The 21,290-nt window shown below is 49.1% G+C and overlaps 3 protein-coding genes and 1 pseudogene across 4 annotated transcripts in view; 2 read left to right on the top strand and 2 right to left on the bottom strand.

Moving 5' to 3' along the window:
• LOC147650241 (uncharacterized) overlaps window positions 1-21,290 on the bottom strand; it is a 293,456-nt gene that overhangs the window by 204,118 nt on the left and 68,048 nt on the right. The window lies entirely within an intron of this gene.
• Window positions 1-21,290, top strand: part of LOC111943906 (uncharacterized) — a 261,321-nt gene that overhangs the window by 199,002 nt on the left and 41,029 nt on the right. The window lies entirely within an intron of this gene.
• Window positions 1-21,290, top strand: part of LOC111944950 (uncharacterized) — a 120,569-nt gene that overhangs the window by 78,189 nt on the left and 21,090 nt on the right. The gene's annotated exons all lie outside the window — the stretch shown is intronic.
• On the bottom strand, window positions 7,582-9,542 carry LOC147650242 (uncharacterized; annotated as a pseudogene).

The raw sequence follows: 21,290 nt of genomic DNA, 5'->3' as shown, positions 1-21,290 counted from the left end.
CATGGATGGGAGGTTCTGCAGCAAAGGGATGGATTAGTCCCACTTGGATCTGACTGAAAGACTGCTCAAAGCACAGATTTCCAGCTCCAAACCTCCAAACCCTCTCTGCTGTTTCTGTCTGGATGCCTCCTTCCCCTTCCCAAACTCTCTCCTCTGATGTATTTGGGAGTTTTTCATGTATTTATTTAAATTAATAATAATTTACCCATTAAAATGCTGCAGATCAGTGGGTTCTTCCTGAAGGAGGAGTGTGTTTGGCTCCGGAGGGTTCATTAGCCGCATGTTGGGATTGGGGGGTGCTGTGCATGGAATGATTTATGCACATCCCTGCCACTCGAGCCAATCCAGCCTAGAATAATTCAAAACCAATTCCATAAATCACTTATTAGTTATTACTGAAATATTTATGCAGCAGAGGTGTCTTCCTGTGAATTGTTGGGGGTTTTTGCCAGCTTTTTCTTCACGGACAAAAAAAAAAATGTTGACTCTTGGTGCATCTTGAGTGCAAGAAGATCCAAAGTTTTGGAGTTGCCTTGCTCTGCCTGGCTGGGGTTTGAGCAGAGCCTCTCACTACAGCCCCAAGCCTGACCACAGTGTGTGTGCCTGCTCTGTGAGTAACAAGCAGGTATCCTAATTAATCCTCATTTCCAGCAGCAGCCCGAAGGAGCTGCACGATGAGCATGGTGCTGTTTGATGCAGATGAACTGTGCTTTGGTGGGAATTCAATTACCCAGCTTTTCCTTGCTGAACATCATGCATTTGGACGATACAGTAGTTCCGGTGTTAATGAGATGCATTTTCACTGCTCTGAAGTCTGTATTTCTCCCTGTACTTAGTGCACAGCATCCACATTAATTACAGTTCCAGTGGAGAAAAACCCGCAGAGTTACTACCTGCATTTTCCTCCTGGTAATAGCAGTTTCCTTACATGGCCAGGAACATTATGGATTCACTCCTCAGCCACATTTTATACCAAACAACTTGATTGTGATAGCAGGGAGAGAACAACTCTGCTTCCCTTCAGCTGCTCAGGCTGTGCTGTAAAAGGGTCATTGGGGGGGAGGGGGGGATGAATCAGATGCATTCAAGTCAGAACATCCTCGGAATAAAAGCATTTCTGGAAGTTGTTTAAAGAGGGTTTTGTGAGACATGTGGAACTCACGGCCAAATTAAACCAGCAGCTGATGGGCCCACACAAAACGGAGAATCCCCTGGGATGGGGGGCTGCAGCCAGCATGGGAAACCACAGGTATTTTATTCCAAGGAACAAACACATTTGTGCTTTGATTTCTTTTTTGGTTTTGAGAGTTTTCAAACTCCCAAGCCTGGCAGCATGGAGTTTCCCTGAGATTTCTCCAGCAGGAGTTGTGCATTAGGGGATATCCCACTGTTGGCTCCAAACCATCACATTTTGGCCACAGATGTTGTTGTCACCATCCCTGGAAGTGTTCAAAAGCCAAGTATTCGTGGCACGTGGCAATACAGTTTAGTGGGAATGCTGGTGTTTGGTTAAAAATTGGACTTGATGATCTTAGAGGGCTTTTCCAACCTTAATGATCCTGTGATTTCATGGAAAGCTGAGCAGTTTTAAATTGTGTAAAACAGGAATTCCCAGGGAATAGCACTGCAGAGACATTTAATAAAAAAGTGAGCAGAAGTGTTGTAGCACATTGTATAAATCACTCTTTGACCTTCATTGAACACCACTGCCTCCTCACCTGTTAATAGCTGGAAATCCCTTGTAGCCTCTACTGCATCTTGGCAATTGGCATGGAAACAATTAACAGTTATTAACAGTTATTTCTCTTAATCATTCATGTCTTTATTCAGGTATTTACACATCTCTCTTTGTTTAAATCTCCCCTCCCTCTCAGGAGTTGAAAGTGCCTGAATAGCGGGTGTGGTTAAAAATATAATGAGGTGCACAAAGTCTTGGCTTCCCTGAGGAGCAGCTGTGCAGGAGGAGGGGAGAACACTGGGATCTGGGGCTGTTGTGGTGGCCATGGATGGCAGAGGGGCTTTAGGAAAAGGATTTTCACTGGGGAGAGAAATCCTCAGTCTCTGTGTCCAGCTCAGTGTATCTGGCGAAAAAGAAATGAGAAGGATCTTACCCCATTTTTTCTTTTCTAATTCCTTTGAAAATTAACATTTCTGTTTTTCCAAATAGGCCTCTTTATTTTTATGTTTTCTCCCCCCTTTTTGATACTGGTGTTTAAAATAAAACCAGGAGCTCACCCTCTCACGCTCATGGTGTGGTTCCCTGTTTGCTGGCAGCTCCCAGCAAGATTTTCAGGGGAAACCACCTTTTTCTGAAGCTCTGAGCCCTTCTGGTGTGGTGGAGGCTTTCAAAGACAATGGAGGAGTCAAGACGTGAAAAGTCGGAATCCTTCTGAAAACCAGAGCTGTGTTTGAGCCACCTGAGCCCTGCTGCTGCTCTGCTCTTTCAGAGGTTGCAGAGCTTGTGAACAACACTTTTTGCAGCCCCAAGTACTTCCAAGTTGAAAACTAACCAGAGGATTTAAAAGAAGAGAGAATCCCTGTCCTTTTGGTACCTTCCTGGCTGTAAATGCACCTGAACTGTGTTTTTATGGTGTCACCAGCAGCAGCAACAGCTGCAAATGGGGGGAATCGTGAAGCGCAAAGTCTCTGGAAATCCTGTGGCTCCAGGAGCTTCCCCAAATGTGGAGACAGGATAAATCCAGGGTGCCTTGCACTAGATGGAGCTCCAGGACAGCTGGCTCTCCTCAGTGCCCAGCTCCTGCTCCTGCCCAGCACTGGACACAGGGAGCTGCTGGACGTGACCTGCACATCAGTGACCACCCTGCCCATCCCAGCAAAACCCTCAGGATGCCTTTAGCTGATGTTGTTTGGTGCCTCCAGGCTGGCTTGGCTGCCTGCAAAACAAAACAAAAAAAGTCTCAAAAATGTGAAATACCAACTCCTCTTTTCCTCTTCCATCCCTTTGGTCAGCCCCATGCTTGAGGCAGGAGCATCCCATCCCATCCTCCTGGGAATGAGGACAGAGAAGTGCTAGCAGACCTTGCCCTCAGCTCTCCTGCTGCTGGCTGAATCTGGAGACATTTACTTGAGGGTAGAGACTTCTCTGCTTCTTTAAATAAAATTTGCTGGCAAATTCTTGTGGTTCAAATTTCCCTTAAATCTGGCTTAGAAGACGCCTATGGAGGTTTAATTGGAGCTAAGAGGAAGGGCTGGGTTTGATAATTAGGGGAGAATGAATGAAAATTCAAAATTTAAAATGCAGCAGGTGAATGGTTGTGGTGGAGCTTTTCAATACTTCTGAAGTTCTTGGGCTCTCAGTGAGATCCTGCTCTCCAGGCAGGAGTGGTTTACTACAAATTCCACTTATAAATGGTACTAAAGCCTCTGTTAAGACTCCAGAATATTGACTGTGATTATTTTTGTAGCTCTTCTGAGTACAGTGCTACTGAAGGGCTCTAGAAATGGAAGCATTATATATTAGGGAAAGGTGTTGCGCTGTACAGAGGCTGCCCAGATATCTGCTGCTGGAATGGGGAATCTCTCTGGTTTAAGGAGATACTGTCTGGTATTCAGTATGGCCCCTCAGCAGGAGAGCAGGGCTGGATAAAGCAGCTTTTGTTCTCTAATTGATCAGAGACTCCCCATGGGAATTCCACAGGGAATTGTGTCTCAACCAAAGCTCTGCTTCCAGGGAAGGCTCCAAGCCCAGCTCTGGGTTATTTTTTAGATGAAACTTTGCTGATTTTGTGGCTGTTTTTGTGGGCCACTGAAAACTTTCATGGGAACTATGCCCTGGCTGAGGATGGGGGAGGAGGGAGCTGCTCTTTGGGGTGAGGGCTGGTCACCCCTGGAGCTGGCTCTGAGCAGGGGATGGTCCCTCTGGGTGATCTCCCTTTGGCTGCTGGGGAGCAAGAGACAGAGGGGTTTTTGAATTTGGACCAAAAGCTGAGTGCCTGGGCTGGGACTTTGGCTGAGGTCCTGCTGCTCAGATCCCATCCTGCTGCAGGTGGAGGTAGGGATGAGGGAGGGCTGGAGCACCTCTGATGTGTAGAGACAGACCTGGAGAGCTGGGGAGGTTCAGCCTGGAGAAGAGAAGGTTTTGGGAAGTCCTCAGAGCCACTTCCCATGCCTGAAGTGGCCTATGAAACAGAGGAAGAGAGGCTTTTCATATGGGCAGACAGTGTCAGGACAAGGGGAATGGTTCTAAACTGAAGGAGGACAAACTTAGATTGGATAATGGCAAAGAAATCTTTTACTCTGGGTGGGCAGGCCCTGGCACAGGGTGCCCAGAGCAGCTGGGGCTGCCCCTGGATCCCTGGAAGTGTCCAAGGCCAGTCTGGACAGGGCTTGGAGCAGCTGGGACAGTGGAAGGTGTCCCTGCCATGGCAGGGGTGGGACTGGGTGACCTTTAAGGTCCCTCCCAACCCAAACCAGTCTGAGATTCCAAGAGCAGTTTCTTAATTGTGAGCACATCTGCCTTTATTGAGCTTTTGCTGGGAATTAAGTGTGAAGCTTGGCTCTGTGTCCTAAATCATCCCAGGCTTCTCTAATGCCTCCCACCTTTCTTCCCCCAAATTTAGGTCTTCAGGGTCTGTTACAAAGAGACCCCAGCTCTCTGCCCTGCCTGAGCTTTTCTGTTCATTCTCCTGCCCTCAGCTAGGAGGAGACAGCACCTTGCAAATGCCAGATGCCCAGGATTGTGCCCTTGTGCTTTCCCACAAGCACTAAAATCTCATAAGCAACCTGCTCAGACAGGATTGCCAGCCCTGCCTCACTCACCAGAGGGGAATGGAGATTTGCATCTATTTCAGAGAGGCAGCCATGATTTTGATTCTTTTTGTGAGATTAATTGAACCATGACGAGTTTTCTGCTTCACCAACTCCAGAGCTGTGGCTGCAGGAATTCTTCCTCCTCACCTTCTTGGAAGCAGATGGTGATTCATTCCATAGTCATGTTGGGATAATGTCTGTTTCTTTGTGTTTGGATGGTCAATAGGGAGCACTCCATCTCCATGGGATTTTAAATATCTTGGAGGACCCAAAAGCACAGAGCTGCACGTGGGGACTTTGTGTAGATTTGTGATTTTTTTTAGAGGAGCTGAGGCCATATACTAGTGACTGAAATTCAGGGGGCCATAAAGAGCATATTTCCATCTGTGGCAGCTCTGACTTGGCTTGACTGTTGTTCCTGTTACTTAGAGGGAATATGGACACTTTGGGTTATTTAAACAGTCTGGAAGCTCCAAGATGGGATGGAGGAAGGAGTTCTGATAATGGAATAAACTGCCCAGAGCTTGGAAAGCAGCTGAATGTCCTCTGGAAGAAAAAGAAACAGTTATTTTTAGGCTTTTCTAGTGGTTTATTTATGGAGGGAGCTCCTGCACTCTGGAGTGGGGCTTGGTTGGTGGGAAGAGCATCTCTGCCTTCATGGGAAAGTCATGTGCCATGTTTTAATGATTTTTGGTGGCGGCTGTGGGTGAAAGTCAGGTTTTCCATAGTTCAGAGCTGGAAATCTGTTTTGTGTAGTCCCAGAGATGGGAAAGAGATGGAAATCGTGGGGTGGGTCTAAGATAAGCCCAGCTTTAGCACTTCCTGCTCCTCAGCAAGGTCAGCTCTCCAGTTTGGGTTTTCCAGGAGTCAAATCATACATATGAATTACTTCTTGTACAAAGTTTTCGATTGTCAACAGAGTGATTTGTGAATAAATGTTTTCATTACTTGGCTGGCTCCATGGATGGATGAATAATATCCGTCAAATAAATTATTCATCCCTTTCTCTCCTTGCCATCATCAGATAAATTCCTTGTGATTTATATTTGTTCCTTATTCATCTGGCTACGAGGAGCAGACATATTAGAGATGGGTTAGGAGCTAAATCTGCTTTATGGAACCCAAGAAGGGAGCTCTGGTTGCTGTTGTTGGGGTCTGTATCCACACAAACCTCATCCCATGGAGTGCCAGTGCCCTCTGCATGCTTGGGGTGGCTCCATGGGGAGTCCCCAAGTGCTGAGCTGAGGGCAGAGCCCTCATTCCTGACAGAAATCTGTGTTTAACAGAGGGGAGGGGGGCTTTGGTCAGTCTTCAGGGCAGTTTTTGCAGCATTTTACACAGCACAGAGGCTGCAGACCTTCCATCCTTTCCCAGGCTCCCACTTTGCACCTTCCTCAGACTGCTTTTACCCCTGACAAAGCCACACCAGCCTCCTGCAGAGCACTCCAGCAGGGATGGGAGAAGATTTTCCACCGGTGCCAGAAGGGGAGTGGAGGGGAAAGGAATTAGTTTGGCTCCTCTACAGAAAGAAGCAAAGAAAAGCATCACACAGAAGCTGACTGAAGGGACAGAGATCAGCTGCTCCTGCTCAGAAGTGACCTGATTTATTAATCTGATTTTCAAGTGTTTCACTTGAAACTGTTGATTGTGCTTTTTTTGTTTTTTTTTTTTAAACTGGTGTTATTCCAGTTCTGAAAAATGCATCTATGCTTATTTTCCTTTCAAATCACTGGGGAAAGCATCTTTCAATTCCCAAAAAAACCCCAAAAAAGACACAATATTCTTCAAACCATTTTCCTTCTCAAACAGTTCAGGCAGACACAAACCACAGAAGGTTTCACCTTTAAATAGTAAAAGTTGGAAATGGAAAAGGAAAAGTTACCTGGATGTGAAAAGCAGAGGTAAGAACAGATCTTATTTGGAGCTTTAACTCGAGGATGCTGTGTCAGACCTGGCTGATCCCTGTGAGGATCCCTTTCCTGGAACACCAGGAAAGCTTTGATTTTTCATTCCCAGTATCAAATCCAAACACAAGCACTGGGATGCAGCTGAAGAGAAGAAATGACAATGGAGGGAAAAGCCCTGTGGCTCAGGGGATGAGGAAGGAGCATCCTCTGCAGGGAGGGAAGAGGAAGGAAAGTGGCTCAGGGGTTTCTCCCAGTGCTCCCCAGCCCTTGCTGGTTTTCTCAGTGTGTTGTGCTGCAGAAATGAGCCCAGAGATGCTCTGGAACGATCCCATCCCTCCCAGAACACCTCACAGCGATGCCCCACACACATTTTGTGTCTGTTATATGCAGGATCCACTTAAATGATCCACTCAGCTGCTGCAATCCGTGTGTTCCCTAAAGAAAGCAAATCCCAAAGAAAGAGAATACAGCACCAAAGCAGGGACCTTCCTGCCTGAAGGACGTATTGGAGTATAATTTGTGGAGTGATTGATGTATTTTATTTTTAATAATATTTTCCCCCTCTTGTCAGCTTTCTCGTTCAGGGGACACAATCTTGGGGCCCTTTCCAATTGAGAGCTGTATTTCAGCAGGAATGGTTTGCCTTGCCCACCTGGCTGGGAGGGGGAAGGGGAAGGAGCAGGGTTTGCTCTGCTTGTTTTGTTTGGCTTTGGCCTTGGAATTCAGGGTGCCAGGGAATGCAGGAGTTCTCACTCAGCCTGTGAAGAGATCTTCCCTTTGCCCCCAAAGTAAATCCAAGCTAGCTCTGTCGAATGGAGGGGTCAGGGAGATCCTTCGAGACCAAGAAAAGACCAAAAAAGTGCTGCTTCTCCCTCCAGGGGATCGGAGGATGTTTATTCTGGCTAGCTTCCAGAAGAGAGAAGAGGCTGGGTGCCTCTTTCCCGGACTCTTTCAAACCTCGGGAGAGGGGCGGGGGGACACACAACACCAAGCCATGGGATAACGTTTCAGGGACAGGGAGGGGAGGGGAAAGACACGTCACAGAGAAACAAAGTAACTCCCAGAAATATGCTCCACCACATCTGCCCCTACTTTGATATATGTAATTGAATGAAAGGTAATGAGCTTATACTACTTACTGACCTGAAGTGGCCCACCAATCCCCATTTGCAGGCTGGTGAGGGTTACTCTGGTCTGCCAACTCTATATGGTTGACATCTGAGGTAGCTGAGATTAGCTTAACTATGCTTCTGTACAGTATTTTGCTTAGCACTCCAAACACTAACACCGTCAGCAAAACAATGACTAGCAGTGACAGAATAGTTTTCACTACTGAAGCCCACCACCCCGAGAGTCCCCAGTTTTTAAACAGTCCATTGAACCAGTCATCTGCTTCTTGCTTGACTTGTCTGATCATGCTTTTCATCTCTCGGAGCGTGGCATGGATGTTAGGAGCTTTCGATGTTAGATCCATACAGCAAAGACCCTCGAACTCCTGGCACTCGTGCCCGTGGAGCAACAGGAGAAAGTCTATTGCAGCACGGTTTTGAAGTGTTGCCTGCCTGGTAATTTCCTCATCTTCTAGGAGGGCACTTATGGCATTAGATGTTAAATTCGCTTGTTTTACCACCCAGCATTCCAGGTGTCCCAATTCACCTAGAGCCTTAGCTGCAGCTACCCAGGGAAGGAAAATGGATGCAGCAATCCTTTTTTGATTTTGACCAATGGAAAATCTCTGAGTCACAATTTTCATCATCTGATTTTGTAGCACTTCTCTTTTGAATTCTTTTTGTCAAATTGTTTTTATGGGTCCACTCGCCAATTAATGTTTGATTGGGCGCTAACAGTGATAGACGCCCTATGGTACACGGCCCTCCGAGGAGACGGGATGGAATTCCTGCCCATGCACGGTCCCAACAAATGAGGAACAGTCCTTTGGGGAGGCTTTTGGGATGTGTATGAGCTGAAGAGTGCACTTTGATGTAGCTTAGTACACGGCACCACCTTTTTGCTGTGAACTCTTCTCGATGTTGTACTATATGGTGGAATGTTTCTTTATGAGTTGGAGGACTGACCCTAAAGTGTACACAGTATGATGCTGGGGAGGAACCCAGTAGCTCTAACTCCTGGGGTTCCTGGGTTGCCTTAGGAAAATGGGGCAGCCACTCTTCTACTGGGTTTCTTAACTCTGCTTCTACATGAGTGCTGTGTAGTTTATTATCTGCCTCAGGAGTCAGTGTACTAAAGCTGTGTGTGAATTCATCATGCTGCAAGGGAATTCCTACCAGGCAGGTAGACATAGGGTTTTTTGCTGCTGCAGTCGATAGACATATGTTTTCCTGTTGGAGTGTTTGTGCCAGGGTAACCCAGATGTTCTGGTGTGGCTGTGGGACGATCCAGGCTGCTGTCAGGCTGCTCAGTGCGAGCAGGATGACAGCAGGGTTAAGGCTCATCATGGATTTGAGTAAGAGGTAGGTTATTTCTAAAAAAAAGGAAACAGACATTCTTTAAAACATATTCACAGTTATAGTATGCAGGTCAGAGGCTAGAGAGGTTTCTTCTTGCTCTCTTCAGCGGCGTCTTCTCTTGGAAGTGACAGCCACTTGCTTCTCTTCTCTTCTTGCTGGTGCTGGATTCTTTGGAACAAAAGGTTTTACCCATTTCTGAGGGATCCATCGGGGGCCTGAAGGGGTGGATACACACGCGTAACCTCGCCCCCAGGTGACAAGTTCATAGGGACCCTTGGTTTGCCAAGTTTCAGGATCCCTGATTAACACCGGTGGATGCTGTGACAATTTAAACTGATCACCACTGTTAAAATGCCGAGTTACAGGAGGATTCATGTTTTCAAATGAGCAGTTTAGGAAATTATTAGCAAACAGAGCTTTACAGAGTTTCTGCTGGGGAGACATCCACACTGCTTTGCTACCTTGCCTGGCTAGGACTTGTTTGAGCGTCTGGTGTGTACGCTCGATTACAGCCTGACCTGTGGGGGAGTGGGGGATGCCAGTTTTATGTTCCACTCCCCACTGCTGGACAAATTCCAGGAACTCCTTGGATTTATATGCTGGGCCATTATCTATTTTAATTTCTTTAGGGATTCCCAATACAGAAAAGGCCTGTACTAAGTGTTGTTTAGCATGCACAGACTTTTCTCCTGCATGAGCAGAGGCATACACCGCTCCTGAGTATGTATCAATACTCACATGTACATACTTAAGGCGACCAAAACTGGGAATATGAGTGATATCTGTTTGCCACACCTCACAGCTCTTAAAGCCTCTGGGATTAACCCCGATGCCTAATGATGGCACTGCCTGAAGCTGACAATTGGGACAGGTAGCCACGATGGCTTTGGCCTGATTCCGTGTCAGCTGGAACTGACGAATCAGTCCTGGCACATTTTGATGATATTGCTGGTGACTTATTTTTGCCTGCTGAAACACATCAGGGAGACATACCTTTTCGGCTGGGGCAGCAAGGGAGTCAGCCTTCCGGTTCCCCTCAGCGATTTCACCTTGCAATGGGGTGTGCGATCTTATATGCATCACATAGAAAGGTTGTTCTCTATTCGAGACCAAGTAAATCAGTTTTGAAAGCAATCTAAAGAGATGCTTGTTCTCAATGTCCTTGACAACTGCCTGTTCCGCTCTGGACACCACTCCTGCTACGCAGGCTGAGTCAGTAACTAAATTAATTGGTTCTGAAAATTTTTCAAAGGCTCTCACGACCGCAGCTAGTTCAGCTATCTGGGGTGACCCCTCTACAAACTCAACATCAGCTTCCCAAAGCTGAGTCTGTGGATTTCTCCAAGTCATCACCGACTTGTGGGATGTCCCAGATGCATCAGTGAACACTGTGAGAGCCTTGAGTGGCCTCCGGCTCCTTTTCTCACGAGGAATGAGATGGAATTCCTCACGAAACAATTTGTGTGATGGTGCATGAACTGAAATTTGCCCACTATAGCTGTCCAGAGCTAACTGGAGGTTAGCATTGCTCTGCAGCAGATGCTCAAACATCTCTTTGGTCAGTCTCTCAGGGGAGTTTTTGCCTTCTCCAGAGAGCCTGACTGGGAGGTGAATACACATAAAGTCACAACCTGCCAGTTCTTGCACCCTTACTCTGGCCTTTTGAATCAGCTGAGCCATCAGCTCTTGTGGCTTGGTGATAGTCCTGGGTCTTTGATAAGAGAAGAAAACCCATTCTATTATTAAGAGTGGGTCCCTCTGCCCCTCGGCCCACTGGAATATTAACCCATGTAGGTGTGGCAATTTCCCCAGGACAATAAATTTGAAAGGCAGCTCAGGTTTGAAGCGGTGTGCCTGTCTTTCTTTCAAGGTCCTTTGTGCCTTTTCAATTACAGTTTTTGCTTCTGGAGTCAGCTTCCTAGGAGACAGTAACTCTCTCTCCCCTTTTAATCAATTGAGTAGGGGGCCCAGGTCCTCATTGGTGAGACCTAGCCAGGGTCTGACCCAGTTTAGTGACCCGCATAGGGAATGGAGATCTGCTAGAGTTTTAGGATTACCAATAATTTCCAATTTTTGTGGAATAACAGTCCATGCTGTAATTTCCAGGCCCAGGTATTTCCAAGGTGGCATCCTTTGAACTTTGTCTTCCTGCAATTGGAATCCAGCAGAGGCTAAAACTTTAACCACTAGGTCAAGGGTATCTTTCAGTATGTTGTTATTGGGACAGCATATTAAAATATCGTCCATATAATACAAAATGATAGCCTCTCTCTTTTCAGCACGCACTGAGGACAGCAATGACCCCACATACCACTGGCAGATGAAGGGGCTTGCTTTCATCCCCTGAGGTAGAACTGTCCAGTGGTACCGTTTCATTGGAGCTTCCCTGTTAATGGTAGGAATGGAAAAGGCAAACCTTGGTGCATCCTCTGGATGCAGGGGAATTTGAAAAAAGCAATCTTTAATATCCAGTACTGCTAGTAGCCAATCTTGTGGTAGCATGGTTGGGGAGGGCATTCCTGGTTGGAGAGATCCCATGTCTTGTATTTTTTTGTTTATTTCTCTTAAATCTTGAAGGAGACGCCATTTATCTTTCCCTGGCTTTTTTATTACAAACACCGGGGAATTCCGAGGGCTGGTTGTTTCTACTATGTGTCCCTTAGCCAATTCTTCTTCCACTAATTTTTCTAGCGCCCCAAGTTTTTGTTTGCTGAGAGGCCACTGGTTCACCCAAATTGGATCATTATCTAGCCAAGATAATTTTTGGACAGGACGCTCTACAGTGGCCTCTATCAAAGATCCTGAGGTGTCTCAGGAATAGTGAGTTTCACCCCCCACTGAGACATGGTATCTCTCCCCCACAAGGGGCACTTGTAGTCAATAACAAAAGGTCGGACACTAGCTATCCTACCGTCCGGACCTTCGATCTGGACGATATCTCTAGCAATTTTTGCCAGTTTCATCCCTCCAACACCCTGTATTTTTCCTGCCACTGGTTGTAGTTCCCAGTGTGAGGGCCACACCTTTTCCGGTATGATGGTCACATCTGCCCCAGTGTCAATTAACCCTTCTACATGGAGATGTTCTGATTTATGTGTTAAGTTACATCCCATAATGGGCTTGTTTTCACCCACTACTTCTGCCCAGTAGACTCCTGGTGCTTTGTCATCTACTGGGACTTCTGTTGGAACAGGGATTACCTGGGCTATTACCTGCCCTTTATCTATATAGTAAGGTGGTTGGGGGCACCTAGCTAAGAGAATGAGGTGTGTTAGGTCTCCCTTAATTGTCATGGGAGCCACCCATGGGAGCCACCTCAATCTCTATTGGTGTGTGTGCTGTGTCTCCAATAACAAAATACCTGCTATCCAGTCCAGCCAGGTCTTGTGAATTATCCTGCAAATCTACTCCCACGACAGTCCAGCAGTCAGATCTGAAACAAAAAGCTTTAGAAGTTATAAGTCTGAATCGCTTTTGCGGTTGCCAGACCTTATTAGGCAAACGTTTTTCACAATTATATTTTTGCAGTTTTTCACCCCCCTTCCCCCTTTTTATTAAAGGACAGAGATTCGTTTCCACTTCATTTATGTCTGCACGCTGAGTGGATAAGCGCTGTGATGTAAGTTTTTTGGCAAGCTGGTATCCGTGTGTTTCTGTTGTTTTAAAGGACAGTTTTTAGCAAAATGTCCCGGTTTTCTGCAGTAAAAACAAATTCCCTGTTGCTGGTCAGATGTCATCTGTTCATTCCTTGTCTCAGATGAAACTGCAGCAACAGATCTTGGGGTGGTCCAGGGAGGTCTCTTTTCCTGCAAAAACATCTCTGCTTTCCTTGCACAGGCTGCTGACATCTGTGCAAGAGTCGGAGGGGGATCCACAGGCAAACCTAAAATAATTCTACGGCAAGATTCATTAGCATTTCTCTGAGCAAGTTCCTTGACTAACTCTGTCTGTACCACGGGGCCTTCTACCTGACAGGAGACTTGTTCTCTTAATCGGTCTAAGAATTGCAGGAATCCTTCTGAGGGCATTTGTTTTACATTAATATAACTGCCCTTAGTGTCAGCTGTAGGTAGCTGTGTGAAAGCCTTTTCTGCAGCTGTAGTGATTTTATCTATCACAGCTTTTGGCAATGCCCTAGTTTGGTCCTCAGGTTTTTCCCATACTCCTTCACCACATAAATGCTCTAAAGTAATAGGATTATTTAATAAATCTACATATTGGTGATTAGTTTTTAATAATTCCACCAGTATGTTTTTTAGAAATCGCTTCCATGTGTTTTCCCATAATTCAAATTCAGATGGTGTAAGCAAACACCTAAAAAGATCTTTAATATCTGTAGGAACTAAATCATTTGAGGTTAATGTTGTTTTAACAATGCTTTTAAATATTTCACTATTACGGCCAAATTCTCTTTGTACTTTGCAAATTTCCTTTTTGTCTTGGTATGAAAACGGCTTGTAATGCCGATTCTGTGGTCTTGTTCCAGTAAAAGTCACCGGAGCAGCAGTAGGGAAAAAGGCTGAGTCACAACCATTTTGTTCTCCATTCCCAGGAGTTGCATTGAACCGGCAGGGGGGAGAGGCTTGTCCTGCCCGGATATCGAGAAGGCTCGCATTCCCCCATCCCCCAGGGGCACCATGTGGCTCCACACTGGGAGCAGGCTGAGAGGATTCACCCTTCCATTCCCCGGGGCATCCCCCGGGGCCATCAGGGCAATTTGCAGCAGCGCAACCACACCCGCCTTTGGAATGTGGTGAGGCAACCTCACCTCCCTGCTCGGTCTCGGGCCCGCCCCCCGGACCGTGGGAACTGGGAGGGGCTCCGCCCCTCACCCCCCACTCGGCCCAGCCCCCAGCCCCGCCCCCAGCTCCCACCCCATCCCCGCCCCCAGCCCCGCCCCCACAGGAGCTGGGCGGGGGGGCCCTCACCCCCATGCCGGGCCCTGGGGTCCCGCACACCCCCATGCCGGGTCCCGGGGGTTTCATTCCCTCATCGGGTCTGTGGAGAGACTCAGCCCCACCCCTGCAGGAGCCAGGAGAGAGCCCGCAACCCCCCATGCCGGGCCCGGGAGGCTCGCAGCCTCCCATCGGGGGGCAGGGCCGGGACACCCCTCCCCCTGCCCCTCTGCAGGAGCAAGGGGTGTAACTCCCTCCCTCCCCGTTCCTCCTCCCCACGGGACAGGGGCCGGAGGGACAGGGGATAGGGTTACAGCCTCGGGGGACAGGGTCATAGGGTGGGGCCAGGCAGGGCTGGCGGGTGGTGCAGGGTGGAATGTCAGGGGGAACAAAGGGGTTGTGATAAGGGTTGGGGGCAGGAACCGGTGGGTGGGAGGGATTATGGGTAGGAGAAAGGGGATACACAGGGGGATTCACCATGTGGCCAGGTAACACGCGGCCGGCGCCATTTTGGCTCTGCACATGTTCTTGAGTAAGTTCAGCAGAGCTCTCTCCTCCTTGCAGGGAGGATTTAAAGCTATGTTTTTCGGGGTTTTCTGCGGGGAGGGAAGGGTACAGGCAGTTTCTGTCTGCCTGTAATGCCTGGGACAAGCCCTCTGACGGAGGTGCTGAGGGAAGGTGAGGGAAAGAGCAAGCCAGAGGCTTTTGCCTCTGTAGGATGGTTTTCCGAATTAAAAGGAAAAGGGGGAGGTATTTGCCAGCTGTGCTGTCCCCCAATTCAACTTGCATAGTAAGGGCTTGTCCAGCCTTGTCCCAGTCAGGCAGGGAATCAACATTTAAATCCGGAAAATGCAAAAAAAACCCCTTTTACAGTCTTTTCATCAGTCTTTGTAGAGAAACAGAAGCCTCTTTCTGTTAGCTTACGGAGTTTCTCACGAGAAAACTATTTTCGTCATAGTTTTTTATTTCTCTAATGCCAGCTGCCCGGAAATCTGTCATTAGATCTTCTCCTCCCATCTCACATCTCTCCGAGGTGTGTATGGGTCACTGAGATTAGGGATTTTATTTTTAAGGATAAGTCATTCAAAGGCAGAAGTCTTCTTCATTTGTTTCTGAGAGCCTTCCTGGAAAACAGTTTTCTCTTTGCCCCCCAAAGCTTCAAAATCTTCACTCAACTCAATTCCAGCAACTCACAGTATCACAAGTACTCTCTCTCTTTTGCTCAAAACTTACACTTTGAATACTCTATTCCTCCCAACACTCATCATGAATTAAAGGAGTCTTTTTATACTATTATTGTCTATCTCCATAGCTTTAACAGAAAGATATTTCAGCTGTAAAGCATCTCCTTATTCTCTCTTTCTTATTTAAACTTAACTCTTTTCTTCACTGTTTTTGGTGGTTCTATGATGTCTTCTCTATGTTGATTGTCTCTCTCTTTCTCTGTCTTTCTGAGAAAAGGAGTAATCTGTATGTTTATCCAGGTAGTAAAAGAATTAAAAGCTTTAGGAAAACTGCAAGAGTTCATGGTGTTAAGTTCCAGTCTAGCAGCAAAAACTGAAAACCAAGCTCGGCTGCTTCTCTTCCCCCCTTCCCCCCGCTCCACCCCGCGGCCTTGTCGGCCTGAGAGGGGGCGAGGAGGCCAAGACAGAGCCTTGTTACCTCTTCAGAAGCCGGAAACCAAAGAGAATAAGAGAATTCTGTCTGTACTTCTTAAGGGGGTGTTTACCAGTTGAATTCACTTTTTAATGGTCAGATCTGCTGTCAATTCTTGGAAATGACTGATAATTAGTCAGGAGGAAAAACTCCCATCAGCCACCAGCAGCTTCAACTTCCCCTCTTTCTAAGCTGTCTTAAAAGTAAAGCCACCCCATGACACTCGTGTACTCACCGAGCTACCAACTCGACCCCCGTCAGAAGAACTGCGAGGTAGGTGACAGTACCTAGGCTTGTTAAAACACCCATGGGGTGTTTTCCAGCCGTCCGGAGGGGTTCTAAAGCCCCCGCGATGGGCGCCACCTGAAGAGTCCTTCCCTTTGCCCCCCGGAAGTAAATCCAAGCTAGCTCTGTCGAATGGAGGGGTCAGGGAGATCCTTCGAGACCAAGAAAAGACCAAAAAGGTGCTGCTTCTCCCTCCGGGGGATCGCAGGATGTTTATTCTGGCTAGCTTCCAGAAGAGAGAAGAGGCTGGGTGCCTCTTTCCCGGACTCTTTCAAACCTCGGGAGAGGGGCGGGGGGACACACAACACCAAGCCATGGGATAACGTTTCAGGGACAGGGAGGGGAGGGGAAAGACACGTCACAGACAAACAAAGTAACTCCCAGAAATATGCACCACCACAAGCCTGGTGGGGATCCTGATGGCTGATCCACTAAAACTTGGTGCTGGAGAGGCTGTGAGAGACTTTGGCACAAAACTGAGCCTATTTCAGTGTCCTTTTTAAAGCTCAGCAGGTTTTGGGAGGAATCATGGGGGACAAGAGTGTCCTGACCCTCAGTCAGATCAACCCTTGCTTGGACATCCTCAGGTTGGCTTTTATTCTTTTATTGTTTTTCTGCATTTTTCCCCTCTATCCATAGCAAAGAAAGCCCTTTGACAGCAAGAACTTGGAGTTCTGTGGATGGAGGGGTGAGGAGTGTCCCAGTGGCTGCTGTGTGTCCAGGAGTGCCCATCTCACCAGCTGCAGTCATGGCAGGCCTGGCTGTGAGTGGCTGGACTTGGGGTTCTCTTTGTGCCGCCTCCCTGCTGCCCCAGATCCATTTGACAGCTGGGATTTGCTGGAGTTGAGGCACATCCCTGCTCTTCCCAGAGGCCACAGGAGCAGAGGTGTGTTGGGAGGGAGGGAAAGCACAGGTGAAACCAACACTGGTTGTGTTTGAGGTACCTGACGTGAGCACCCCTTCACAGAATCCCAGGATCACTGAGGCTGGAAAAGATCCCCAAGGTCACTGAGCCCAACCTGTGCCCAATGCCCACCTTGTCCCCAGCCCAGAGCTCTGAGTGCCACATCCAGACCTTCCTTGGACACCTCCAGGGATGGGGACTCCACCACTGCACTGGGCAGCCCCTGCCAGTGCCTGACAATGAAGAAATCAATTTCTTCCATGAAGAAATCCTTCCAGATCTCCCCCCTGAGCCTCCCCTGGCCCAGCCTGAGGCCATTCCCTCTCCTCCTGTGGCTGTTCCCTGGGAGCAGAGCCCGACCTCCCCGGCTGTCCCCTCCTGGCAGGGATTGTGCAGAGCCAGAAGGGCCCCCTGAGCCTCCTTTGCTCCAGGCTGAGCCCCTTTCCAGCTCCCTCAGCCCCTCCTGGGGCTCCAGACCCTTCCCCAGCTCCATTCCCACCTCTGGACATTCCAGCCCCTCGGTGCCTTTCTCGTGAGGGGCCCAGAACTGGGCCCAGCTCTGGGGGTGCCCCAGCAGTGCCAGCACAGGGGACAATCACTGTCCTGCTGCTCCTGCTCACTCTGTTTTGGATACAAGCCAGGATTGTTCTCCTTGCCCACCTGGGCTCGTGTCCAGCAGCCCAGGTCCCTTCCCAGCCACTGTGCAGGGGTGGTGGCCGAGGAGCAGGGACCCTTCCTGCTGTCCCTGTCAGCGATCCCACGCGGCAGAGCCGGGCAGACACCAGTGCCACGGAGCTGTGGTGGCTCCAGGAGCTCTGCTGTGTGCCCTGGAGCCGGGCACAGCCTGGGGACACGTGCAGGGCAGCACAGCTGGCGCTGCCTCCAGAGGTGCTGCTGCCTCCTGGCTCTGCTGGGCTCCATCACATCCCGGCTGGATCCTTGGGATGGGCTCAGCACACAGAGCTGGGGCTGGGATGGCAGCTGGGAGCCTGAATCCTGTTAGATCCACAAGGAAAAGGTGAGGAGGTGTGTCCCAGCCCTGCATAACCAGGGAGGCTTTTCCTGCAGATCCTGCAGCACTGCAGGTTAAACTCACCCTGCTCAGAACCTGCCTGTGCACAGGAATGTGTACAGTAATTGCCATTGCTGTAACAAATCAACTTGTTCTGCAGAGCTGAATTGTTGTTGTTGTTGTTGTTGTTTTTGGGTGAGGGGTTTTTGTTTGGTTGGGGTTTTTTTCGGTGGGGAATATCGAGTTCTCATCATTTTCAGTGTTTGTTCAAAACCATGGAAAATTCCATCCTCCCATGAAGTTGTGAGAGCACAGCACTCTGGCTTGTCCAGTATTTCCTAGAGCTGTCCTGGATTTTAGCAGGAGAGCTGCATCCTGCAGGCATTCCCTGCACTGAGCACATCCATTGTGATACCCTTGGGATATGTGATACACCCATTGTGTGGCCCTTGGGATACAGAGGTGGCACTGGGAAAATCACCATCTGCTCAGGGCTGCCTGCAGCCTTAGCCTGTGGCAGGGGTTTACTGGGATACATTTGATGCAAATCCCACTGCTCACCTCAAGTTAAGCAGCAGGCAGTTGCACTGCTGCATCTCCTGCACGTGTTTCAATGAGTCCTGTGGATGCAGGCTGGGAAGTGGGAGGATGGAGACTGCTAGGGCAGGTGTTCCATGTGTCCCTGCTGATGGAGAGGTGCAGATCTCTCTCCCCCAGAGAGCTGTGAGAGGGGCAGGGGTTGGTGTCTCTGGCAGAAGCAGGATTTTCCAGCCTGTTGCTTCCAGAGTCTCTTCACCTGCGAGTGCTTTGCAGGAATGTCACATCCCCTGTGTCAGAGCAAAGGGCATGATTGATATATTCCCTCTCCTGAAAGGGCAGCTGGTGTCTGGATGGGCTGGCTGGCCCTGGAAAGGTGACCTGGGGGCACTCAGACCTCCTGCTGCTGGCCCAGGCTGTAGGAATTGCCTTTGCACAGCTCTGGGTATGTGTGCAGGTCCTTAAACCAACGGATTGTTATTCCACCAGTCCTGTCCCCTCTCAGCAGCTCCCAGCCATCCCTTGGTGCCCTCCTGACACGGAATTCCCCAGGGCAGCGTGGATCTGAGGACAGCATGGATCTGGGGACAGCATGGATCTGGGGACAGCGTGGATCTGGGGACAGCATGGATCTGGGGACAGCGTGGATCTGGGGACAGCGTGGATTTGGGGGCTGGCACCTCTCCCCATGGGGCTGGGGGGTGGCTGGGCAGCCCATGGAGATGTTTCTCATTGAGGTTTGCAAGGCACAGGGCAGAGCTGCTGGGGTCACCTGCCCAGGGCTGCTTGCTCTGCCTCTGGATTACAAGATTTATTTATTTTTTTCCCCCAGGAAAGTGGCAGAGGCTGGACAGGCTGGTGGGGATGCTGAGGCAGCTTTCCCTCAGTCAGACCCCAGGGCTGCTCCTGGAAAAACATCATTTTCTTTTGGCTCCAAAGGGCTCTTCCCAAACAGAGCCCCACGGGGGCAGGGTCACTTTTACCAGGGATGCTTTGTCATTTTTCTTTTGCTAACAAGAGCTCCAGGAAGATTCTGCTGAGACTCCCCCTTCATGTGCAGCCCAGGTGTTTCCAGCTCAGCTGCTGGAGCTTCCAGTACCAGTTTCTCTAACACTTATTTCACCCAGAATATTCTGTAACTCGCTTAAAATGAAAAACGTAGGAGTTGGGTAAAACAAATTGTATTTAATATCAACTTAATTAGCCCAATGATATTGCACAGATGGCATTCTGGATTTTCATGTTTTATTCAAGAAACCTTTTGGGTTTGGGATAATATATCTGAAACTGGGACGGAATTCAACAGCCTCACCTTGGCATTTAAACCAAGTCTGCTGCAGAGCTCGGGAGGGCTGGGCTGGGCTCTCTGGTTTTGGGGTTCTGGTCTTGGGTGGGCAAGAGTAAATGTGGAGATTTCCAGCTGGACTCACAGGCAGGAATAAAGCTGGATGATGGAAGACAGCCTAATAGACAGCAAATGATAAACAGGCTTTGAAAGGGGAAAGAAAGGTGAAAAGCTGTGTTTCTTGGAGACCAGGCAGGAGCTCTGGGAGTTTCTGTGGGCAGAGCAACTGCTTGGGCCAGGAGAAATGAAGAGAAGGATCCAGGGAGAGCTCAGAGCCCCTTCCAGTGCTTAAAGGGGCTCCAGGAGAGCTGGAGAGGGACTGGGGACAAGGGATGGAGGGACAGGACACAGGGAATGGCTCCCAGTGCCAGAGAGTGGGTTGGATGGGGTATTGGGCAGGAATTGTTCCTTGGCAGGGTGGGCAGGCCCTGGCACAGGGTGCCCAGAGCAGCTGGGGCTGCCCCTGGATCCCTGGAAGTGTCCAAGGCCAGGCTGGACGGGGCTTGGAGCAGCCTGGGATAGTGGAAGGTGTCCCTGCCATGGCTGGGGGAGGAACAATACGAACTTTAAGGTCCCTTCCACCCCAAACATTTCTGTGATAATTTTTCCTCTTCAGCCCCAGTTATTGTCAGTGTTGTTTTTTTAAGTGAAGACCAAGTGGACCAATTTCCAGAGCTCTGTTCCTTTCCTTCTCTGTGATGTCCCTAAAAAGTGATGCCTTAGAGGCTCCCAGTGGTCCTGAGCTCTGAGAGAAAATCTTGTCTCCCTTTTTTTCTGAGGACACACCATGAGCCCCAGCCCTGGCCCTGCCTCTCAGCTGCCCTCTGTTCTCTGAGCCTCCTTCATCCACTGCTGACTGTCCTTGAAGAGCTCCTCAGGAGCAGCAGTTTTCCTTTGGAGCCCAGGCTGAGGCTCCTGGGAGCATCACAGCGGGATCACACGGTGTGCAATTCCCAAATTCCCTGTGTAGCCCTTGCCTGGGGCAGAGGAGCTGCGTGGCTGTGTCAGGCTGTGTCAGGCTGTGTCCCACCTCCCTGTCCCAGCTTCACTGAGCAGTTTCCTGCCTCAGAACATTCCAGTCCCCTTTTCTTGGTGACCCTGCTCTGCTCCCAGCCTTAGCAGCCAGCCCAGTTTCAGGGCCAGTAGCAGACTTTTCCAAAATCCTTCTGCTTTATTGAGCCAGCACCCCCAGGGTCCCCAGGGAAGGGCTGTGCCCAGGAATTCTGCTTCCACTTCAGTGTTTTGTCCTTGTGTGACCTTCTGGACCCTGGTGAGGCCTGATCTGAAGCTCCTGGATGAAGGAGGTGTCCATCCCCAGTGCGAGGGTCTCCAGTGCTAATCCCTGGCAGAAGCAGGCTTGGCTGCCAAAATTTTCTCTTCAGTGTCAGAGTGTGCTTCTGTTTTGCAAAGGAGTGAAATTTCCACGTGGGCAAAGTCCTGGGCTGATTTGGGTCCAGGACAAATCCCATTTGGACCATCCCACGTGAGCAGGTGAAGCTCCCTCAGTTCCC

This window comes from Cyanistes caeruleus, chromosome 16, assembly GCF_971803275.1.
Source record: "Cyanistes caeruleus chromosome 16, bCyaCae1.hap1.1, whole genome shotgun sequence".
Lineage (NCBI taxonomy): Eukaryota > Metazoa > Chordata > Aves > Passeriformes > Paridae > Cyanistes > Cyanistes caeruleus.
The sequence above is the reverse complement of the archived record's forward strand: the minus strand, read 5'-3'. Positions and strand labels throughout refer to the sequence as shown.